We start from the raw sequence: 9,508 nt of genomic DNA on the forward strand, positions 1-9,508 counted from the left end.
TGAAAGCCAGATGGGAAGCTTATGTAATTGTTTGCACTTGCAATCAAGTGAAAATAATAAGCCCTGTTCTTGCCTGCAGGGTAAGTTCCGGTCCAGCCATCTTCCTTGTTCCTCTGTCCACTGCTGCTGAGACAGAGCCCTGCCGCCCTCCCTGCAGATGCGCCTCTGAACTGCAACCTCCTCTGTGCAGCTTCCCCAGGCAGCTGGGGGAGCTGGGTATTGGGAAGTGTTAGGAGGTAGTAGGGGAAGGAAGAACTGGGTGTCCCACCTTCACAACAAAACACCTTTCACATCTACCAGAGGGGAACGAAACACAAAGAGCTAACCAAATTCTGGGGCTTTTAGGACCTTAAAGAGAAGCTGTAGGTGTTATGTGAAAGCTCTCAGAGAGCTATTACTTGCTCCACAAATATAAAGTTTTACTAGTTATTCGTGTGGGGAGAAGAAGAAAACAGCAGACCCAGAGATGCGGTCACAGTGTGGAAAAGTCTTTTAATGCCCACCTAAATCCATTTCCTCTCCTTCCTGCATTTGCTTCTTGGCCCTAGCAAAGGGGCCGGTGTGATCATTCTATCCAGCGAGACGCCAGCAGGAGCTCTGGGATTCCCTTCTGGGTGGGGCGTGACCCCGCTGCTGCTTCCCCTGCTGCAGTGACCACGGCAGCTACCAGACAGTGGATTTCCATCACCTAGAGTCCTGGAGAGATTGTGAAGCAGAGCAGACCCTCAGTGGATATGGCGCATTTACAAGAAATCAGCCTTTTTTTTTTTTAACGTTAAGTTTAGGAGACTTTGGGACTGTTGGCTGTCATGGCATTATCCTGAAGTAAACTGATTAATGCTCTCACTCTCCTGGAAGATCTTCAAGGGTAAGGCCTTGGGGACATTTATTGGGCCCAGCACAGGGGGTGGTCAGTAATTTTAAAAAAGAACAGTTGAAAGAAAGAGTAGCACAGACTGGTTAATAAATAGGTGCCTTTCCTCCTGAGCTTGCTGGGAATGTATCCCCAAGGGCCTCGGCCCGTCCACGATGGCTCGATTATTCTTTCCTGAAGGATGAGTTTCCTTGAGCCACCAAGACCCTCTCTCTTGCAGGTGAGTTGATGCTGCTCTTTTCCACACAGGAATAAACACCTGCTTCTTTCCATGTGTTGCAGATGATTTGGAGGAAGACACGATTTAGGAAAACTTTAGGCTCCAGGAGTTGGAGCATTGGGGACTTTGCCCACCCATGCCCCTCCCACGTGGCTTATATAAAACAGAGACACCTGCAGCTGTGCTGTGAGTCCAGCCAGAGGCAGGGCCCAAAAGGCTCCCCTCCACAGTGGTGCCTCTGAATCTCCTGGAGGGTTTTCTGCAGCAAAGATTGCCAGCCCCACCCCAAAATTCGGCCCTTGGGTGAAACCTGAGAATCTGCATTTCTCATAAGCTCCCAGTGGTGTTGATGCTGCTGGTCCAGGGACTACATTTTGAGAACTACCGCATTCCATTAATGCGCTACCTCTCTAAGTCAAGTGCGGTGCCTTTGAGATTTGTGCTGTAACCTGTTATCGGTCATTAACAGTAAAAGACCAACTCAGTATTTCAGATTACCCAGATCAGAAGGAGGAAAGTCTCAGGAAGGGGAGGGCCTGGAAAAACAATCCATTTGAGGGCTGCTGTCCTGTAGTGAGGGGCTGATGGGGTGTCATGAAAGAAGGTCCTGGGATGAGAGCCAAAAGGTACCCGGGGCCAATATTGGTGCAGAGATGGCCACCAAAAGACGAGTTTGAGTGCTAATCATTGGATACTGAAAAGGACACTAGACTTGGAGTCTTAAAAACTTGTAGCCCTTCCCATGAGGCCTTGCAGCTGCTGGAAGCAGCCAAGATGAACCACTCTGAAGTTGGTTGAAGCAGATCTAATAGCTCTCATGGGAGAACCTGCTGCCTGGTTTCTGCGTAGGTAAGTCCTTCCCAGGGCCCTGTGCAATAGGCACTATCTGTATTGGGCCTAAGACTCAGGGCAGAAAGCCACCAGGCAGTGCAAAGTGCACCGGCTTCTTCCTGCTGATTTATCATGAGTGGTCCCTGGCAGGGTTGCTCTGTGCCAAGAGTGAGCGTGGGTGGCCATGACTCACTCAGCCTCGTGGGGAAGCAGATGCTGCCACTGCAGCTAGTGCTGCCACGGAAACAGGCTAAATAAATCCCAGATCCCTGCAGGGCACAGAGAACAAGCTGCCTGCAGCCAGTGGGCCTGGGGCTGCTCTGTTCTCTTCTGGCTTCAGCTGGGGATGGGGCACAGCCCGTGCTGCACGCCCAGTGATGAAGCTGGCCGGGATAGGCTTGTGTAGCGACTGGCGCTTGTGGCAAGGGGCCAGATGGGGGCCGTGTCTGATGGTGGCATGGTGGGCATAGTGCCCATGTGTATATCAGAATCCCAAGCCAAGCCATGGCCACTAGATGGACCAGTTCATGCAGATGCCCAAAGCTGAGGGATACTTGTGTTCTTTGGTGGGGTGGGGAAAAGAATGAGGTCCTCACTCTTGACTTGCTTCCCCCTCACCAAACTGGAAAAGCCTAATTCCTACAAAATTGCTCTTTCAGTAGATGTGGAGCTGTCCTCCATCCCAACAAATCAGATACACAGTCCTGAGAGGCATCTGTTTTGCTGAAAACCAAGAAGGGAAAATAGGCCCAGAAGGTGCTGTGACCCACGGCAGTTAGAGGCAGAACCTGGCTGGGCACCAGACCCTCATTTTCCATGGAACATTGCAGCCAAGGAGACGACCCAGTGGACCTAGGGGAATTTGCTTTGCCATGGATTCCCAGTCTTAAGGCAGTGGGTGGTGCCATTAAGAATATACCCAGGGAGGTCAATGGACCACGGAAGAGAAAGGAGAGGATGAACCATGTGCGGGCACTGCCGTGTGAGAGCACAGTGAAGGACCCAAAGGTGGCTGGCAGCCAGCCCCAGCACACCACAGTCTTCTGGAAGAAAGCATCACTGGCTCACACCTCGATTTTGGACTTCTCCTAGCCTCAATGCTATTTGTGTCCCCCCAGTCTTGAGAACCCCATCCACAGCCTGTTGGCATGTCAAGCAATTTAGGGATGAAAATCTCTGGATGTGGGGAGAGGAGGAATAGAAGCAGTTGGACTGGAAACAAGGGGCCTGTAAAGTTATGGCTTGCATCAAAGACCTGCTGTGGCTCTGAATGCTCTGCTGGGCTGAAGTTTCTGGACACGTGTTGCCATAATGGACAGCCCATATTATTTTTTCTTTCTGGGTGCCTGGCTCCTGGCATCAGGGCTCAAGCAGATCTGCTCCCTGATTTCATTCCTGCCTGTCCCTGCACAGGGACCTCACCTCCTGTCTTTGGAACAAGCAAAATGATGATCTCAATGAATGAGACTGAAAGAGAAGTTGAGGTCTATGGGACCACACCTTTTAACTACGAGTGGGCCCTGCCATGTGAAAAATTCAGTATAAAAGAACTAGGGGCCCAGTTCCTGCCTGACTGTATTCCCTGCTGTTCATCCTGGGCCTGTTGGGCAATGTGGTTGTGGTAGTTATACTCACAAAATACAGGAAGCTCAGAATTATGACACCATCTACCTGTTCAACTCGCAGTTTCCGACTTGCTCTTTTTAATCATTCTATCAGTCTAGTTTCACTATGTTGCATGGAATGAATGGGGTTTTGAACTTTCATGTGTAAGTTCCTCTCTGAGCTTTATTACATACGCTTGTACAGTGGGATCTTTTTCATCATCCTGCTGATGATAGACAGGTACTGGGCCATCATCCACGCAGTGTTCGCCCTGTGGGCCTGAACCATCACTCTTGTGTCATCACCAGCGTTGTTACTTGTGTCCCGGTGGGGCTGGCAGCCCTCCCTGAATTTCACTTCCATGAGTCTCAGAGGAATATGCCCAATTCCTCTGTAGTCCTCTTTATCTAGAAGAGGAAGATACCTGAATGTGTTTCCGTGTTCTGAGAATGAATTTCTTGGGTATCCTTTTGCCTCTGCTCATTATGGCTGTCTGCTACTCAGGAAAAGCTGCAATTAAAAAAGCACAAGCCCGCCTGGCTCATTTTTGTTGTCTCGGTGGTCTTTTTCATTTTCTGGAGACACCACAACCTCGTTCTCCTCCTCTTTGCTTTTCAAATCGTCTTTTTTAAGAACAGCTGTGAGCAGAGCAAACAGCTGGCCCTGGCCCTGCTGGTGATGGAGGTGATCGCCTCCATGCTCTGCTGCATTAACCCTGTGATCTTTGCCTCTGTCGGCGAGAGGTTCTGGAAGTACCTCCTCCACTTTCTCCACAAGCACATGGCTGTTGACCTGGGCAAATAAATCCCATTCCTTCCTAGTGAGAAACTAGAAACAGCCAGCTCTCTCCCCGTCAACAGAGAGCAGGAACCCTCTACAGTGTTTTTAGGTCAGATGGAGAAAATTACCTAAAGAAGATGGACTGTGTGGATGAGACAAACATGTGGTCAACCACTTTGACATCCAGACAGTCCTTTGCAACCCCCAGGGCAACACTGAAGCTCTCAAAGACATTCAAATATATATACATTGCTGGTGGCATGTACATGCATCCTAAGACGGTTTTCCAGAGGTCAAGGACTAGGGTTTTGCTTCCAGAGGTCAATTAGGGCTTTGCTTGATTCTCTGAAGAGTTGTATACATTTTAATGCACTTGAATATTAGATAGTTATGAAGCTACACACAGGTAACACTTTTAATATTTTAAACCTTAACTTCAGCCAAATATTGATTCAATGAAACACATTTCACAAAATAAAGTGAATAAAGTACTTTATTTCTTTAAAAAAAGAGCATATCCAACTTTCCTCTTCTATACCAGGATAATGAGTTTCCCCTGGCTCCACCTACCAGGTAGTGGGAATCCCAAGAGTTTCCAGGTTTGCCCAACATCCTGTTATTATAGGGTTGAGAACAGAGCCTGAATGGGGCCTCTTGGGTTTCCAGATGCAGCCCTCCCTGGGGCAAGTGAATTTCTAAATGCACCAAGCCCACACGATGACTATTGGGTGTTTTTCCAGAAGTCCCCTCCCAGGAGTCCCCAGCCAAGGCTCACAGCTGGGGGCGGGGGTGGTTGGGAATCATTGCATCTTCTTGTCCCGAGGTCCCCCAGCCCCACCACAGCCACCTCAAACCTTCTTCCCCTCCCAAACTCCTCACCCACAGAGGGGCTGTGAAGGACCGTCTATCTTGACCTTTCCCTTAGATTTCGTGGATGCAACAAAGCTGCTGGCTGGGCTAAACCTCCTCCCTCCTGTCTTGGCCCTGGAAGAGAAGGCCCTCTTCTGTTTCAGGAGAATCCCTTCCTCCTGAGTTCTGGATCCCCTTCCCCCCGCCTTCCTTGTGTCTTTGCTCCTTTAATTATTTTCTCTCCTCATTTTTCAGCTTCTGCCTTTCTACAGACTCCTCAGCCTATAAACATGCTCATGTCTCTTCCATACAAAAACCAGTGGAACAAAACATGCTCCATTCTAGTTACTCTCCTTCCTTAAGTGGAAAGTTTATTTTCAATAGCCTGCACTTTCCGTGTCCCTGTCTTACCACCAAGGGATCCAAATCCCTTCTTGTGATTTGCGAACTATATAACCTGGGGCGAATTACTCGCCTGCTGAGTCTTAGTTTATTCATCTTTAAAATGAGGATAATAACACTCTCCTTATAGGGTTGTTGTGAAAATTAAAAGAACTTCTGTGTACAAAGCCCCTGGCATAGTGCCTGGCATTTGATAGGTGCTGACTAAGTGGAGGGGTTGTTTCAGTTCTTTCAATCCATAGCTGTCTGACTTTTGCCCTGAAAACATCTCTGAAACTGACTTGCTAGGTCACCAAGAGCCTTCAAATGGCCTGCCCCTGGGTTTCCATCCACTTGACCTCGCTTTAATATTTGGCAGTGTTGACTCTACCCTCAGTCTAGAATTTTCCTTTCCCTTGGCTGTTATTTCTCTGGCCTCTCTGTTCCCTCTCCAACTTTTTCTCTGACTCCTCTTCCTCTCATCACTTATGTGTTGGTGTTTCCAGGTTTCTGTTCTTTAACTTCTCATTACATCCTACCCTGGGCCTTCGCATCCATATCCAGGGTCTATATATGTCTTCCAGATTAATCTTCATAAAGTCTAAAGAGGCCCTGGTAATAACTCCCTTCTTCAACAGTGGCCAACCCCTTCCTGTTTCCCTCAGGAGGAAATCCACCCTCTCTGGACTAGCCCACAAGGATCTTCAGGGTTGGAATCCAAAATGCCTTTCCAATTATGTATCTGGAACACCCACTACAACCACTGCCCTTGACGCAGTAGATGCTGTGATGTGCCACCAAGATCCCCTAGAAGTGCTGCTGGCAGACCACCCTTAGCTGCCAACCCTCTTTGGGAATTGTCTCAGCTGAAGAGGTTTGCCTTGTCCAAAGTCATGCCTTCTTCCCTGTATAGACTGCATTCCAAGGCTATTAACTTGGGAATATAAAGTACTGGGCTGCTTGGTCTAACTCAGGAAGCCCCTGGGCCATCCCAATGCTAAAGCTCCCCATGGGGTTGCCTGAGGCCTTTGTTGAGACTGCATCACAACCCAGCCTTTTCTTTCTGCCCAATCCTACTCCCTTCCTTTCCCTTCCCTACCCCAGATGTCAATGCTGGGAGCACTCCCAATAAACTTCCTGTACACTAATCTCCATCTCAGAGTCTGCTTCTCAAGAACACAACCCCTATTAACCCATCTGACTGCCTCTGAAGAATCCTCCTGCCCTTCATTGTTCCTTCCTTTATTTCTTGCTCACTTTGTCCTCTTCAATTTTCCTGTCCTTTCCTTCCATCACTACCTGCCAAATGTCCTCTATTCTTCAAAGCTTGGTTCAAATGCCACCTCCAATGCATTTTTATTTGACGCATTTTCTTACCTCTCTTTACCTCTAACATAGAGGATGTCACTTCTTTCTCTTTGCTCAGATTCTGAAATTTCCCTAGACCCAATTCTGGTTCCAGTCCTTGCTATTTATGTGACCTTGGGTAATTTACTTCACTTCCCTGTGTCTCTGTTTCATCACTGGCAAAATGGGATAATAGAGTTGGTGTGAGGAATGAGGATTAAACGAAGTTATGCTTGTAAAAACTATTTGTTTTAGTTCAGTTAAGTGCTGCTAAAGCAATGTACTAGAAATGCATTGGTTTTTCAATGGGGATTTATTAGGTTAAAAGATTACAGTTCTGAGGACATGGAAGTGTCCAAATCAAGTCATCATTGGGAGATGCTTTCTCCCTGAGCTGCAGCTGTGAGCAGTCACGCACATGTGGCATCTGCTTGCCTCCTCCCTCTTCTCCAGGCCTCACTGCTTTCAGCTTCTGGCTAAAGTGGCTTCCTCTCAGCTTCTGTCTTCTGTTCATTTCTGCTTCTGGTTCCCAGGGCCTCCTCTCTCAGCTTCTACAGGTTTTCCTCATCTCTGTTTTCCTCATGTCTGTAGTTTTTTTCTGTATCTGCAAATTTTTATTCCTCCGTTTATAAAGGACTCCAGTAAGAGGATTAAAACCCACCTGGGAGTTCTGAGGGGAGGGAGTGGGAAAATTAAGTGTAATTTGGGGGCATTTTTGGGACTTGGGAGTTACCCTGAATGACATTGCAATTACAGATACAGGCTATTGTTCGTCTTGCAATAACTTGCAAACTGTACCCCTCAGTTGGTCTCCAAACCAATCCACAGGACCAGCCACAGAAAGAGATGTTTAATATCCCTTTCATCTCTTCTGGTCTCTTCCCTACCAAAACCTTTTATCTTCCCCCAGATACAGAAGAAAAGCTTCCATATATGGAAAATAGAAAAGCATATACTGGTGTTCGGGGCAGGGGGGAAGGCGGAAGGGGGGTGGAGAACCAGGGCCTTGTCTGCCCCTGCAGCAGGAGCCACTGGCCAAAGTGCTCAGCCACAATTAGTAAATTCTCTTGGAATGGAGATGAACAGGGGTAGGCCCGTTGGGCAGTGGAAGGATCTGATTCTCAGTCTTGGAGCTGGGGAAAAGACTTTAAAGATGTAGAAGGAAGCATTTTCTTTGATCAGAGTCTATTGCTAAGAACCTCCAGGAAGGCAGGAGAGGTGGAAAGGGCTTCTGTTTAGACCAGCTCTTCAGGGTCAGATTGTGTAATTGAGGACCCAGTCTCACCATTGCCCTCCTCACATTGGAGAATTGGGCACAGCCAAGTGCTTTGGGCTTTGCTGATCCTACAGGTGGTTCCCAATGAAGTCAGCCCACCAGGACCTGAACAGGAAGGCCTGCACCTCTCTTTAACATACCTTGTTTGAAGTTTGAATGTTAAATAAATAGTATATTCACTTAAAAAAATTACTTTATAGACACAGAAGTTATTGACTCAGGTGCTGCGGGAAATGGGCGGGCCTTTCTGTGATGTTCAGGTTGTCAGTTTGCTTTCCTTTTAGCTTTCAGGACCTATCCCCTGCTTCAGAGATGGACCAGCACACTTAGTCTCACATAGATTTTTCAAAAACCCTTCTATAGCCACCAAAAAGTAGATTCTCAAGTTTCAAAGGGATTCACAGGCCTAGAGTTCAGTTCCTGTCCTGCAGGACCCTGTCAGATGCTCAACCTGTCTGCCTTGAGTACTTCCCCAAACAGCAAGCTCTCTGTTTGATTAGGATTTCTGCAGAATGGACTTTGGTTAATAGAATTATCTTCCTGCTTTTGTGCTAGAATCTACTTCCTTGTAATTTTCACCTGCCTAATTCTGCAGTCTGGTCCTCTGAAGAAAATGTCTTATTTGTTATCTAATTGGTCTTATATTCATCCAGGGAAGTGAGGATAGAATTGTCTGCTTCTTTTATAGAAAGGGGATTCCTAGGAGGCTAAATGACTTGCTACGCAAGCTACAAGTGGAGGTAGGGTTAGAACCCACGCGCCTTAATCTCCCAGACCAGTCCGCCTTCCACTACTCTATATCTCATAATCTTTATCAACCCTTGTTGAGTGGGTGGGTATTGGGGCATGGGAGGCCTTGACCCTCTCCCCCTAAATTAAAAAAAAAAATTTTTTTTTAGGTACTGGGCTGGAGAATTGAACCCGGGACCTCACATGTGGGAAGTCAGAGCTCAACCACTGAGCCACATCAGCTCACATCAGCTCCCTGAGCTGTTTTGGTTTTTTTTTTCCATTTGTTTGCTTGTTGTTTGTTTTGCTTTTAGGAAGCACTAAGAACTGAACCCAGGACTTCCCATGTGGGAAGTGGGTACTCAACTGCTTGAGCCATATTTCCTCCCTCTCCCTATATTTCTTGATTCCTGTGAAGGGGACACACACACGCATGCACACACACACACACGATTCAAAACACTTGCTGTGTCAGCAGACTCGATGGCCTCACCTTCACCCAGCAAGGTCAGTCTGGAAAGCCATGCTTCTCTCTTACTTTCAGCTGCTCCCCCAGCACAGACTGGCAGATAGGAAGGGGGAAATGTGGAGAAGTTTATCTTACCCAGAGAAGAAA

At 47.6% G+C, this 9,508-nt stretch overlaps 1 pseudogene; it reads left to right on the forward strand.

Moving 5' to 3' along the window:
• The first annotated feature begins 3,370 nt into the window (after window positions 1–3,370).
• On the forward strand, window positions 3,371–4,442 carry LOC111762646 (probable C-C chemokine receptor type 3; annotated as a pseudogene).
• The last annotated feature ends 5,066 nt before the right edge of the window (window positions 4,443–9,508 follow it).

Source organism: Dasypus novemcinctus, chromosome 3 (genome assembly GCF_030445035.2).
Source record: "Dasypus novemcinctus isolate mDasNov1 chromosome 3, mDasNov1.1.hap2, whole genome shotgun sequence".
Taxonomy (NCBI): domain Eukaryota; kingdom Metazoa; phylum Chordata; class Mammalia; order Cingulata; family Dasypodidae; genus Dasypus; species Dasypus novemcinctus.